We start from the raw sequence: 15,007 nt of genomic DNA on the forward strand, positions 1-15,007 counted from the left end.
AAAAGGAGAGAGAGGGAAAATGGTAAGGCCAGAAATGTTGTAAACACACATGGTCGAGCCGGGTGTGAATCACTGGCAATAATTATGAGACAGTAATAATGCCTAATATTTGCATTTTCAAAGCACTTTCAAATATATGACCTTAGGATATTAGCATCATGAAAGCATAAGATGCCCTTCTAACAACTAAAATTCAGCATCTGTCTGCCAACAGAAGTGCTTCTGTGGGAGCTGTGGCAACCAGCACCAAAAGCCAAAACATTTGGAGGAGGAGTCTCACCCACCTGTGCACCAGAGAAGAGTCAGACCGACCTCATATGGCTGTGGAACCAGCAGGGGCCCATGAGCTGGCCTCAGCCCCTTCCAGCCACAGTGGGATAAAACTCGGAGAGGGCTGAATTGGGAAGACACCCACAGATGAGTGAGCCTTTGTTAGATCCTGGTTTCCTGAGGACAGAGAAACCAGTCTGGAAGCACTGGAGTGGGGAAGACGAACTTGGTCAGTTCCACTCTCTCAGATCTGGTCCTGATTAATACATAGTCAACATTGAGAGAAAAATCCTTGGAACTCTTTCCTCTGGAAAAAGACTGGGTCATTAATCTGTAATCTGGAAGAAAAAAAAAAAAAAAAGAAGGAACACACGGCCCTGAAGGTTACTACTCCTTGTTTTATTAATGCAGAATGTGTCAAATGTTGTATAAGCCTCTGCTGCAGCAACATGGTATGCTAGAGGGTTTGTAACTTCATTGGTAGAATTAAGTGAAAACCAGACTTATGCAAATGATGATCCCCAGAAGAAAGTAATGCATTGGAAAGCTGAGCTAAACCTCTGATTGATATAAAACACGTTACAATTCATTATCCAGAAGAGGAAGTGAACTGGACTTTAGAAACATTGCACATTCAATTAAATGTCTCCATCAGATCATACAACAAGGCTCAAACAACTGTGCACAATTGAAGATAAACAGTCATAGAGAAGGCAAAAGGATTTCAAAAGACCTTTAAAGAGATACAGTCACTATGAACATGCTTTATTCCTACTCCTCATTGGACCTTCAAATCAAATCTTGGTGGTCATCAAGGCATTATAAATACTATTCTTTCTTTGAATTACTAAAGAAAATGGAGTAAGACAAAGAATAACAACGAGAAATGTGTGGCAAAGTAATATTAACTGAGGTCAGAGAGAATTGGTGGAAGATGTTAAAGCAGCCAACCAGTAATCCATTTCTCCCCCAGACACAAGGAGAATGCCCCCAGGGAAAGAAAGGAAGACTGAGGATTCAGACTAATGTTCCTGTGGACATTATAACTCTACCTCCAGGTAGGGGAATGATATTTGCTAGGATGTTAAGTCTTCACCTATATAAAGTTTTTAATAGGATATTCCTGGATAAATATTAGAGTAAATAAACACAGAATCTATGGATTTATGAGGTATGACTCCCTAAGAAATGGCATATAAACTGGGATATAAAATGGAGATATTTCATGAATGGAACACTCACTCTGCCATGTTAGATGAGGTCTTCAGGTAAGGTTCAGCTGCATTACCTATTACTCTGAGCCAAAGAGTGAACATCTCATGCAGGATGAGGGGTCCTAAAAAGTCACACTCAGCAGGAGGAGGGGTCCTAAAATGCCACCCTCAAAGTCCCATACCTTCTTTGATTAAGCTTCCTGATTGCCTATATCCTTGAAATTATTACCAAGGCATGAACATGAATAAGATCTCCGACTTTAAAAAAGTAATTCAGATTTTAGCTATAAAATCCAATATGCATGGAGAATTAAACAGCCTTTCATATAATTATGCCTGGAAATACATAATCTAATATTTTAGTATATCTTCTACCAATCTTTTTGTACAAATATGCTGGAAAGAAAAATAATATTATTTTCAAGGAGATAATATATTCTATTAGGATAAGAACTTTCATTTAGAAAAATACTTTGAGGAATTGTCTTCATGTGAGAAAGGGAATTAACTCATACAACCTCACTCTCTAGGGCATAATAACAATGAGTAGAATATCCAAAGTACTTTATTTAAATTATTATTTTAATTACTTTATTACCTTTGAGCATTTTGATATATATTTTGTGCTGAGCACTCTGTGAATTTCTTTATATGTGTCAACCCATTTAGTCTAGTAAAAGTAGCTACTAAAAGTACCCCTGTTTAGTATATAAGGAAAGTAAGACAGGAGATGTTAAGTAATCTGATTCGAGCTCCACAATTAATGGCAAGAAGAGTCAGGAAACATTAAAAAGGGTATCCTAAGAGTATAAAAATTAGCAACAAAGCTAAGCGTGGGCAACTTGAGAGTTAGAAACTGACCAGAATGAAGTTCCATGACCTGGATGTGGCCAAGGAACTTCTAGACTCTGTCATGTCTAATATTTAATTTCAAACTAACTTTTGTTCTACACAGAAAACTCCTCCCTGCCTATAACCCCAAATTGTCAGCAAGAGTCTATTAAACATTAACTGACTTTGTGGGGGGTATTTTTCAAATATCAAGGGAAGTGTTATAATATTTGGGTTAGTGTAGGGCAGAGAGAAAAAAGCAATTACAAAGAATTAGACAGGAACAAGAATGCATCACAGATATCTAGAGAATTCCTAGAGATACTGGGGAGGGGGGTGTTGGTGGAGAGACAGGTGAATGCTAGATTTTCCAAAGCACATGGGATGAAGACCATTTGTAAATAACAGCTACACTGAATAAGCATGAGTTGTCTGATGCAATGTAAAAGCAACTACATTTGTATCTTGCTGACACTTTAATTTTATTATTTGAGGCTAATTTCTTCCTTGGCCCGAGGTGAAATTTCGAAGAGGTTTTATTACTTTTACAATCATTTTCTGATCATAAAAGCAATATAGTAATTAATATGTCTTGTCTAGTATAACAAAAATTTAAATTTCCATGAAGGATGCCTCCTGGTCTTCTTTGCTGACTTGCTCTGTAATATCTCCACCCTCATCTTGTCAGTCTCAGTTCCCATCCTTGCCAGAGTTGTGCGTGGACAAAGGGTGGTGGAAAGGGGCAGGAAAAGTCCTACTTTTCTTTCCAGTCTTGTTATGAGGTGTTCTTGGACTAGAAAGAATTTTAAAGCTGACGCTCACTTTTGTGGGCACTTTTGGTGGGCTCTTTAGAGACACTAAACTATTGCTGTGGATCTCTCAAATACAGTTCCCTTCATGTGAGGAAATTCATCTCTGGCTCCTCTATTCACCCTTGAGAAACCCAACTGTTCACCATGCCATAGAGCAGCCGTGTTAACCATCATGCAGCCGTGCCAATCACCTTGTCCCACTGTGAACACTCGTCCATCTTTTGTCCAAAAAGACTCTAGGAGTGCAAGCTGACCGATGCCATCAACTGTAGTTCGACCTGCTATCAGAGAAACAAGCCAGTCAGCCAGGTCCTGGCACTTTGGAGGTCTTAATAAGGGAAACAAAAGCAAGAGAAAAGTAGCTTAAATTAAATCTCCTCACAGCTTGGAGCCCACTGATAGACACCTGAAACAGGCAGAGTGTGACCTTCCTCAAGCAACTCATGACAGCGTTACTTCCTTTATGGTTTTGTTTTATTAAAGACTAAAAGTAACTCTTATTTTCACAGTAGTCCCTCAGAGTCCTGAAAGCCTTGCTTCCAAATTCTTTAGAGACTTATGCTATCCCTAACCCCCACTAATTTAAAAGTATATAATCAGTCAGTCCATAGGATCCCAGTGCAGCTCTTTCTGCCCATGGGTCCTGTCCCCTGTGCTTTAACAAAATCACCTATTTGCATCAAAGAGGTGTTAAGAATTCTTTCTTAGCCGTTTGCTCAAGAACCCCATCAGTCTTACATGCGAGGCAGATAAAAGTTCACGATGTCCTCTGAAATAGTAAGTTCATATGTTAAACTCTGCATGTCTCCATCAGTCCCTCTTCTAAGCATGATTTGGGGGCAAGCACCCCCACTTGTCCATATTGTACGTGGGTGATTCACCACACCTCAGCAAACCTCTCTCAATCATCTTCTAATCTGTAATCCTGGGCCTTTTAATCTCTTCAACCCGAGGATCAGTATCCCTTGGTACCCACCTTTACAAATCTGCATGGTGATCCTACATAGTTGTCCGGGGGTTTTACCTGGAACTAAAACCAGAATCGTTCCTTTATGTCTTTTTTTTTTTTTTTTTTTAAGATTTTGTTTTTAAGCAATCTCTACACCTAATGTGGGGCTCAAACTCACAACCCTGAGATCAAGAGTTGCATGCTCTGGTGACTGAGCGAGCCAGGAACCCCCGAAATACTTTCATTTTCACATTCCATTCCATAATTAACAGAAGGATAAACCCCAAAGGCGTGAGGATCTGTGAATATCTTAGCAAGCTACACTCATATTTGAAATCGGAATTATACTAAAAACATGTTTATATTATTTTTGTCTCTTAAGGATATACCATACATTTTTGTTCATAGTCAAAAATAATTTTTTGACTCTGTCCAAGAATAATTTTTCATTGGTGACTATTGATCTGTTACAAGATGTATTTCAATTTATTCAACCTATCATCTGGTATTGGACAATTTAAAAAATTCCAGCTTTTCTGGCATTAAAGTAATATATTGATATTTTATAACTTATTAGAATTTTCTAGAATATTCTTAGAATGGGAATAATAGATAAAAAATCATGGTCATTTTTTGCTCCTGACAAATATTATTTATTGTCTATTCAGACACTGACCTTAATTCACATTTCAGTGGTGCCGAAAAATGTTCCTTCTGTCTTGCCAATACTAGGCACTAAAATTCTACCCCCCACTACTTTTTAAATTTTGCCAATTTACTATATTTAAAAATGGTTAACTCCTTATTTAAATTAAAAAATATATTAATAAAGTTGAACTTTAGTTCCATATTTTTGGAATTTGTTTTTAGGTGAACTGCTTATTTCTTTTGTCTTTTTTCATATTGAATATTCATTTTTTTGGTTGTTAATGGTTCGTAAAAGCTTTTTTATTAGACATTTTGCCATTTGTTATATATATTTCATTTGCCATTTTCAGCCAGCACTTAATTTTTACAGTGTTTTTAGGTTAAAAAATTCAGATGTTTATGTAGTAAAATCTATTATTTCTTTGTATTTCCTGTAAAATATTTTTTTTCTGGAAGCATGTAAGTATCCACATACATTTTATAGAATTTAAAATATATTTTGTATTTTATTATTTTAATTGTATGTCTTTTCTTTCTCTATTATTCATTCAAAGAAGCCTTTTAAAATGGAAATGGTATTATCTGAAATCTGAGTTTTCACTAATTTTCCTTCATATTATGATTAGTAATACTCAAATACATGTGCTCTTGTGAATCCTGAAGAAATTTGGTTGCTTTTTGTTTACTTTCTGAACACCTAAATTTACTTGTCAAAGTATACATATTATGTTGAAAATTAAGTGACAAATTTTCAGATACATCAATTATATAGCCTTTGAAAATATTAAATATGAATCATAACAATTGTCAGTACTTCATACACTTTTAAAATCTGACAAAAAGCTGGCATTGTACTACAGTAGTTTACAACTCTTTCCTACATGTTTCTATAATCTATCCTTAAATATTTGGACTACAGAAAGATAACAGATTTCCCAATTTCCTGTGTCACCTAACAATGTCCTATGAATATATACATCGCATATAAAACCCTCTTTAACTTGAATATCCCTTTGATATTATTAGCACACTTCTGGTTTTATGCTTGTAACCATTTTGAAGGAAGAACTGATTTCCAGGAGTTAATGATACTTCTATCTTCTGGAAAGACCATCTGAAGGGAAGCACAAGGGAAGAACCAAGAGCAGAAACTAGTCTCAGGCATCCCTGGCCCACTTTATTCCACTCTCAGCCGCATAGGCTTTGGGGGTTATGAGATTTGAGTCTTGGATGATTTGAGTGGAAAATTAATACAGGAATATGGAAACTAGATAGTTTACCACTCTTCAGAAATGTATATAAACATTCCACACTTTCAACCAGGGATTTCACCATACATCATGATGTAAGCCTTTGTAAAAAAGAAATAGCCAGACTATATGTTGTCCTAGCTGTCCTGGCGGCTTCAAGAAATTGATATCTTATGAAATAATGTTCCATGCCCCAAAGAAGATGAATAAAAGCCCCAAATAACAGACTTATCATCAAGGGAAACAGGCCTGATGTGGTACCCTAAGGCCTTTTACTTTCATGGTAGCTTCTTTACTTCCTGTGAAAGAATGTTTTACTATCTACAGAAATGGAGAGAATTAAATATGGCAGAAGACTTATGTGGTTATAACAGAGATCCTCCTGAGCAGAAATGTGACTTTACCACTTACTTCCTCATAGTTTTCACCATTCCAAGACCTCTTCATTCTGCTAAGGAACCACAGCTAAACTGCTCATTAAATATTCTGCCAGGAATGCTTAAAAACATTACCGCCTTTTGAGGAATAGTTAACTTTTTGAGAATGATTTCAAAACATTGTCTGATATTTTTCTTAAAATAGATGACCATATGAACATTTGTGACTTAGGGTAGCTTATGATTGGCTCTACTTTAATGTCTCATATAAAATGAGATGTATTTCTTGAATGACTTCTGATAAAATTTGGAAGGCACTTTTTTCTGATATTCAACACAGATTATTAGTGGGTAATATTTTCCATTTGTTTAGAAATAACAGTTTAAAAATAACATGGCACTATCACTTAGTGTCACTGTGTTTCCTTAAAGGCAAGGCTACTGCCTTTGTAATATTTCCCTTTGACTACCAACAGTTGTTAGATTTTAAATTAGTAATTGTAGGGCCCAATGAAATGAGTTCTCTAATCTTTAACAGTCAAGAAGAAAGGACCCTAGTTTTTATGAATCAGATCACAGAACTGGCTCTCACAGCAGTGCGACTCTCAATCAATCATTGGTGTTTGCATCTTCTAAGCTGGTCTCAGCCTATAATCTCTCCTAGTTCATCCATCCTGTATATTAAGTTGCCATTGTAATTTCCTAAAGTACTTTTATTTTTCACGTTTCCCTAGTTGTTTAGCTTTTTTCAAAGGCTTCTCAAAACTACTGAGTGAAGTCCACCTACTTACCTGGCACTCAAGTTCCTCCCCAAGGTGAATCCAATGGGTCTCCTCAGCCTCATCTCCTTCAATTCTCAATACTCCAGTTTCTCTACTCAAGAACTCAAATGGTTAAGAGAATGAGCCCATATGCATGGAATTTGTGCATTTTTGAAACACTTAAAATGACTTAGAAAATAATATTTAGTGTATCTGCATATCCGAGTTTTTAAAAAATGAAAATAATTTTCAATTAGCTTACTCCTGTGAAAATGCAATATTTCAGGAAACTGCTATACATCCTGTGGTTTTTGTGGAAGTGCTGGCTAACAATCTTACTCATCACTATCCTAGTCGGAGAATATATTATAGTTTTCCTTAAGAGGAACTGGGTTTTTTCCTCATACTGTTCCTTGAGGATGTCCTCTTGTTTTCCACTCCTTTGCTTCTGTTCATGATTTTATGCCTTCTTTCATCTTCACTCAGGAAGATGGGTAAGATACCCTCATCCTTTCCCTCCTTTAAACTCCCAACATAAATCTTATCTAGGAAATTCTCATTGACTAACCTAGTGTGAAATATGTATTTTTCCCTCAAATTCCTAACTCAGTTTTTGTGCCAGGTATTTGATTATTAGTCACTGAAAATAATCTCTCTCCATATATATATATATATATATATATATATATATATATACACACACACACACACATATATATACATATATATAATTATGTTTCGATATTTTAAATATTTGTGTACATATGTCTATTTCCCTTAAACATTAATGCCTTGAAGGGAAAAAAATGTTGTAAATATTTGTCTCCTCCTGAGCACCTACTATATTCTACTCCAGACTTTTTTTTTTAATGGATTTAGTATTCAATATATATTTATTTAGCTTTTATCTCTGGAATCTTAGGTAGATCTTGTTCAGGAAGTAAAAAGCAGAAATCCGTGAATTTCATGGTATGTGAATTATCTAAATAAATTTGTTAACATAAAATGAAGTGATGTGCAGAACAAAGACTGACTCTTGTGACCAAGCATTTTTTTTTATTTTTCCTAATGGAAATTTATTATTTTATGTGTAAGTAAATGGACATAGCACAGATGTTTCTTCTTCCTATAAGGTAAAAAATAACTCTTGAAGACTGTTTGCAAGTAATTATATTTTAGCAACTGGATACTATCATTGACAAGAAAATAGAACTATTTCTCTCAATATAAAGGTATAAGAGTGGAAAACGCATGGAAAGATGCTTCTCAGACCTCTGAGTTCTGCCTGGATGATTTGAAATGATAACAGACCTAAAATAGAGCATCTTCCTGCTGGTTAGTGTTCTAACAACACAAAACATTTCTGAAGTTTGTATTACTTTCAGTTCTCTGCTATTCATCATGTTCAATTGTAACATAATTATCTCTGTGTTTGGATGACATATTTTATACATGTTAAACAAATTAAGAAATTATATTAATAGGAAACTTCGTTACCAAAACTCAATCTGCTATTAATGGTATGCAAAGGAAAACAAAGTCAAGCAAACCTTCGTATGCTATCTTAGTTTGAAGATGATTTGTTATGTATGCAATTTGGAAAAATATATATTATTATTATTATTATTATTATTATTATTATTACTGTCAGAGATAGGAAGTTAATAGTAATGACAAATTCTATTGAGCCACGTATTAGCTGCTATACAGTTATTATTTCATTTAATCATAGCAATTCTGAAATTCATGCATTATCCCTATTTTATAAATGAAAAGACAGAGTTAAGAAGAGTAAGTAACTCAAAACACCATCACACAGGAATTAAGCAAAAGAGCCAAAATTTGAATTCAACTGTGTCTGAATCCAGAGATTATACAGTTTTCTTTACAATTCTTAAGTTACTGATTCAATTCTTGTGTGACTGACTCAGCTAGAAGTAAGCAGTTTCTTAATTTGTATATTATGGAGACCAAATCCTACGTTCTTTATTTCTTAATGTTTTCCATATACTTCTTATAGTTACATTTGGAATGAAAATTTACTAATTTTTTGGAGTACAGAATGTGGAATGCTGAAAATACATTAGCTGAGCAGAATTATTAAGTTAAATATCAAATCTACATATAAAGTATGAAATTGGACTTCAAGCATAAATGACCTAAACTTATTTTTAGGGATCAAAATATTTCAATATTTCTGAAGGTACAAATTCAGAAATTAGGTATGAGCTCAGATTGTTAGTCTTTAAAAAAAAAAGTATTTACATATTATGTATTTTGCAATAAAGTCTTAATTTTGTTATTTTTTCATATTTCATGTCCTTTTATTCATTTTTAATATTTGAATTTTTATTAATTAAAATATTATATGGGTATAGTTGACATGTTATATTAGTTTCAGGTTACAACATAGTGATTTTTTTCTTATATGTGGAATCTTTTTTTTTAATATGAAATTTTGTCATATTGGTTTCCATACAGCACCCAGTGCTCATCCCAACAGGTCCCCTCCTCAATGCCCATCACCCACTTTCCCCTCCCTCCCACCCCCCATCAACCCTCAGTTTATTCTCAGTTTTTAAGAGTCTCTTATGGTTTGGCTCTCTCCCTCCCCTTTTTTCCTCCCCCCCCCCCCCACCACCCAAGATTCATTTTATTTAAAAATATTATCTCTCTCAGCCATGTCCCCCATGAAAAGGTTTTTCCCTCAGGGGTAATTCCTTTTCTGTAACCACAACTGGTAGGAACTGCTCTTACTCTCACCATTCAGTCCCTTCAGTTTTCTCTTCCCACAATCCTAGCCACCTGCTCCAAGAAAACAAACACATCCCTTTTATCCTCAGCCTAGGGGAAGTTCTCAAATCCTTGTTAGCTTTTTATTCAGAAAGTTAGCTTATTTCTCTGAATCTTCTTCTAGATTCTTTAGAGGGGTCCCCACCAGTCACAACTGAAAAAAGGTTACATAAACAAGAGAATCATTCACTAAAGCTTGATCATTTACTAACACTTAGCAACTCAAATAACCAGCAAAATTTAAAATTTTAATAAAACTTTTTCTAGATTACATATTTAGATTGGTTTGTCTGCCCTTGCAACAATCTCTGGAAGTAGAAGGCAATAAAAAATCATATTATCTGTCTTTCCAGGGGAAACACCAAGGGTCCTGGATTTTTTTTTTTTTGTATGTTGTTTTGATTTTCTTCCCAGCGCATTAGCAACAGCAGCAAACAAAGCTTTTAGTAAAACAATTCACAGAATCTCTAGGGGGTCTTAGACATATTTCTAGCAAGCTACTGTGTGTCGCATAACTCAGATTTTTCAGTGATCAGAGATGAGTGTTAAAACTCAAACTCCTACAAGCTGCCACGTACCTTCGGGGCACAATCCACATATCAAAATATTCATGCACATCAACAAAATAGTGTTAGCATGAAATAACCTCTCAAACTCCAGTTGTCATTTCTGATGGGGCCTAACACTCTTCTGACGCTAAATAATTGTTTTTTAAGTTTTATTTTTTCTCCCAATTTTTCTAACAATGTTTATGAGCAAATTACAGATCTGTAAAATTATTGTTTGTAATTAAATACCATACCAAAATTTATCAACAATTTAGTCATCTAAAAGATATATTTTTCTGTTCCCAATGGCTTTATAACTCTTTCTTAAGCATGTCATCTTACACTGTTTATATTCAACTCAGTCTCTACCGACAATTTGCTATTTACCCTGCTTTAGCAGTAAGCTGTTAACACTCTTCCAAAATATCTGTAAGAGAATCCATTTTTTGATGAATAGCATACAATTGGAATAAAGTGATTTTAAAGTATCCTGAATACTAAACAGAGCTAATGCAATGAATCAATTTCGAACTTTTTCTCTGCTAACCAGTTTAAAATGTTCAAGTAAATAGACATAAGATCATTCCCTTGTAATTAGTTAGAAAATCAGAAAACACGTAGATTACTTCACACTATCTCAGTATCCAGAATGCCCTTGCTTAAAATTAAGAACTAATGTTTAATTGTCAATTTATCAACTTACATGCTGAAAGGCCTAAATAGAACATACAGATGCCAAGAACAGCTCAAATTACGTAGCCTGCCTATAGTCAGGCCTACAGAAACAGTTGTTAATGACGCCCATGATCTGGACCATTAAAGTATTACTGACTTAGAAGATTTGAGGGCTTCAAAAGCTAAGACCTTTTCCCTATTGCACAGCAAAAGAGGCCTAAATCTTTGTATCCTATCTAAGCCAGTTCATGGACTGTTTTCTTAAAATTACTTTTAAACTTCAATTGAGAGCAATAATTGACACTTTGATGACCAAACAAGAAATTGGGGATGCCAAGGAAAAGACATTGATTTTGCTACTTACTATGTACTTGCTACTCAATAATCCTATATGCATTATTTCATGTAAAGAATGCTCACAATGACCTTATAAGGGCACACTGAGAACCAGCAGTCATTATCAAGCATCTTACTATGTATCATGGAAGCCAGACACAGCCCCTGCTCTCTTGAAGCTTGTAAGATGAGGAAAGCCACCTTTCTACTCCATCCTTTTCTCTCAGATTTTGGCCTGCTGTGGCAATATGCATGTACATCTAAACTGGTAGTTTTAGGAATTACCAAAGGTCATTTGATTTTTACCCATTAATTTCATCTCAAAGTTTTAATTTTCTCTAAGAAATCATATGCTACAGAATGGTGTGAAAGGTAGTGTAGGAGGGTTCAGAAGCTTTTGTTTTTAATTAGATAATGATTAACACTTCTTTATGTCTAAATTGTCTTATGGATTTAGTTCATCAAATCTGACATAATTCAGTTGCTCTCCGTAATCAGTAATTACCTCAATAAAAAGTGAAAAGAAAAGTAATAGAACACCATTTGCCAAGGCAATTATGCAAAAACAACTCTAAAATTAAAGGATATGTTTTATGCTCTGATAATCTCAACATAGCATATATCTACTTTTAACAGAAAAAAAAAAGATTAAGTCATATAGGAGAGAGGAAGGAGAGCAAAACATGAAAATGCTGGGAAAAATACCACCACCAATCTTGAATCTTGAAATGCAAAATCCAATCATAAACCCTTAGTCCTAATACACATTCTTTTCTCCTCTTGCATAGCTGAAGATTATTTAGCTTCAAAGAAGTCTGGGATAGCAATGACATAAGAAATAAATCTTGGAACAAACCATAATTCTATGTTTAGCTGAAAACCACCTCATGTCACTTATAATAACTAGGGAAAAAATGGATATGGCTACAGAATGTAGAAGAGTGTTAATATTGTTTCTTTTTTGTCCAATAGATTCAAATTATATTCTTAGAAGACTTTCCCCTATTAGATGTCTTTTTAATGATTTTGTTTTCTTAACATACTACACAATGTTCTCAATTAATAGTTCTTGAATAAAGAAATGAATGATTATCATTCTTGGGTTCCATGTAAAGCAGAGACTAAGACAGGGACTTAAGTGCAGGTAGTTTATTTAAGAGGAAATTTCAGGAATTAAGAATGAAAGAGCAGGGTGAACAAGAAAGTAAAAGAAGAAAAACCAATAAAGATGAGTCCTCAAGCTGGCTTCCACTGTGGACAAAGGAGGACTCTCTGAGTAAATGTGTTGAAAGCATAATAGGTGGCCAAATGATTTATCTACTGACTGCAGACTCTTGTTGAGCATTGCCTATCAGGGCATTAACGTCTGCTTCCCAGGCTGAAAGTACTGCTGCTTCCTGGGAAGCACTGAAGCAGAGAATCCAGAGTGGGCAGACTATTGAGCTAGAATGCTGATATTGTGATAGGAACTGTCCACTGCAGCGGCTGCTGAAATCACAAGAGGGCTGACAGAATGAGTGGGTCACTTAGAACATCTACTACAAAGGTGAATCTGAACCATTGTTTATATCATGACTATATAAGAGAAGTTGGTTTACTTCCAATCAGTTGGTCTCAGAAATGTTCATTTAAGTTTTGATCTAGTCATTGTATTGCTCAAATTCTTCAGAGTATCTGAACTTCTAAGTTCCTATGTCTTTCTCACATTGACCCCTCATATATTTCCAGTGTCATCAATTTCCAAATTTCCACCTACTTTATCCTCAACCATATAAACTATTTGCAGTTACCTAGCTGCAACATGCTGTTTTCTGTCCCTTTGTGGAATTGAGACGAGAGGGCAAAGACAAAATCGTGTAAATTCTTATAAGTCATAGTAAAAATAATAAATTTTATTCTAATAGCGTTTTAAGCTAGGGAGGAAATAATCTGATTTACAATTTAGTAATATTTTCTCAGCTGTTATATGTTGAATGGATTGCACAGAGGAGGGGACAGGAAGAGAAGCAGAAAAGTCAGTTAAGTGATTCCAATTCACATAGAAGATGCTGATCCCTTAGATTAGGTAACAGCAGCGCAAATAGAGAGAGAAGGATGGATTGGTGATCTTTGTTGGTGGTAGTACTAATTCTGTTTGCCAATGAATTGGATATGACTTGGGTAGAAAAGACTAGAACAAGCAGACAGACTCTGGGTTGGCCTGAGAAATGAATGGGATGCAGCAATATTTATTTAAATTAGTAAGCATGTACTGTTTTGGACATATCATAGAGAAGATGCCTTTTAGATGCCCAAGTGAAGATGGAAAGCATTGGCTATATGAATTGGGGCTCAGGGAAGAGACAAGGGCTGAGGAGACCAATCTGGAAACTATTAGCACATTGATGGTATTTTAAGTTATGGAATCTGATGATGTCACATATGGAAAGAAGGTAGACAGGAAGAAGAGAGGTCCAGAGGCAAGCTCAAGGTCCTCCAATATTTAGAGTTTAGGCAGAGGAGGTCAAATCAGTGAAGGAGATTGGAAAGGGGGCACTTAGTGAGGTAACAAAAAGCCAGCAGTATGATGTTTCTAAAACTAAGAGAGGAAAGTATTTCAAGAAGGAGAGAACATTCAATTATCTCAAATACTCAAAAGCTGCTAAGATATTGAGTAAGATGAGAACAAAAGAGTAGTCACTGGATTTGGCAAAATAGATATTCTGCATAAACTATACGAGATTATCTTTGGCAGAGTATGTAGGACAAAAGCCTGACTGCAATGACAAAAAGTAATTTTGAGAGAAGATACTCTCCTCTAGCTACTTCATTAGACGGAACCCTTCCAATATTTTTATTGAGCTTGCTCTATTCCTTGAAGGAAGTTGTCTTGAAAGAAGTTATTTCTAAACTAGTCCCATGCTGGGGTCTCCACAGTTTTTCTCTCTGTTCCCTGGGAAACATGTATCCTTACTGAAGTTGTATTGGGAGTACAGTTACTTTCCAAACACAGTCATCTATTTGCTACCGTAGTCAGCATCAACCAGCCTCCTGCCCATTAAGTCTGAGTCAGTTACAAGTCTTTAGTCTCAAACCCATGGTAGTCTCCTTAAATTCACTCTTGCCTCCATCTCACTCCCCGAGTAGGGTTGATATTAGTAGGAATATACCCATCTCTTGCTTATGAAGTGTATGTGTATTTAGTAGTGGGATGGGAGAACAGTAAACAAAGGAAAATGCCACATCTCTATGCCATTTTTCTCCAGCAAAATTCCATCTCCAATTGTTCCTTGAATTCTGAGACTCTAAAATTTTCAGAGGTGGGTAGTGGGAGGTCAACAAAGAATTACTAGGCCAATTATTAGCCATCCCCTTTATTTGTCCTGGTTAGGGGGTATATCAATAAGGGTTCAGTACAGAAGGAGGAACCACGTGATATGGGCTTTATTAAATGTCACTAAACTGTCATCCTTAAGCACTGGTGCAGAGGACACGTGGGAAGCCAAGCAAGTTCAACAACTTTACAAAGATTGTATAAAGGGAATTATATGGGAAGCTGGTGTC

At 35.4% G+C, this 15,007-nt stretch overlaps 1 protein-coding gene across 2 annotated transcripts in view; it reads right to left on the reverse strand.

Annotated features, from left to right (window-relative positions):
• NPFFR2 (neuropeptide FF receptor 2) overlaps positions 1-15,007 on the reverse strand; it is a 94,216-nt gene that overhangs the window by 22,768 nt on the left and 56,441 nt on the right. The window contains exon 2 of one of the 2 annotated variants that reach the window (XM_053217264.1): positions 3,319-3,455. The exons of the other annotated variant lie outside the window; for it this stretch is intronic. The gene's annotated coding sequence lies outside the window, so the exon portion shown is untranslated. The remainder of the gene's footprint in view (positions 1-3,318; positions 3,456-15,007) is intronic. 2 annotated transcript variants of the gene reach the window in all.

This window comes from Acinonyx jubatus, chromosome B1, assembly GCF_027475565.1.
Source record: "Acinonyx jubatus isolate Ajub_Pintada_27869175 chromosome B1, VMU_Ajub_asm_v1.0, whole genome shotgun sequence".
Taxonomy (NCBI): Eukaryota; Metazoa; Chordata; class Mammalia; order Carnivora; family Felidae; genus Acinonyx; species Acinonyx jubatus.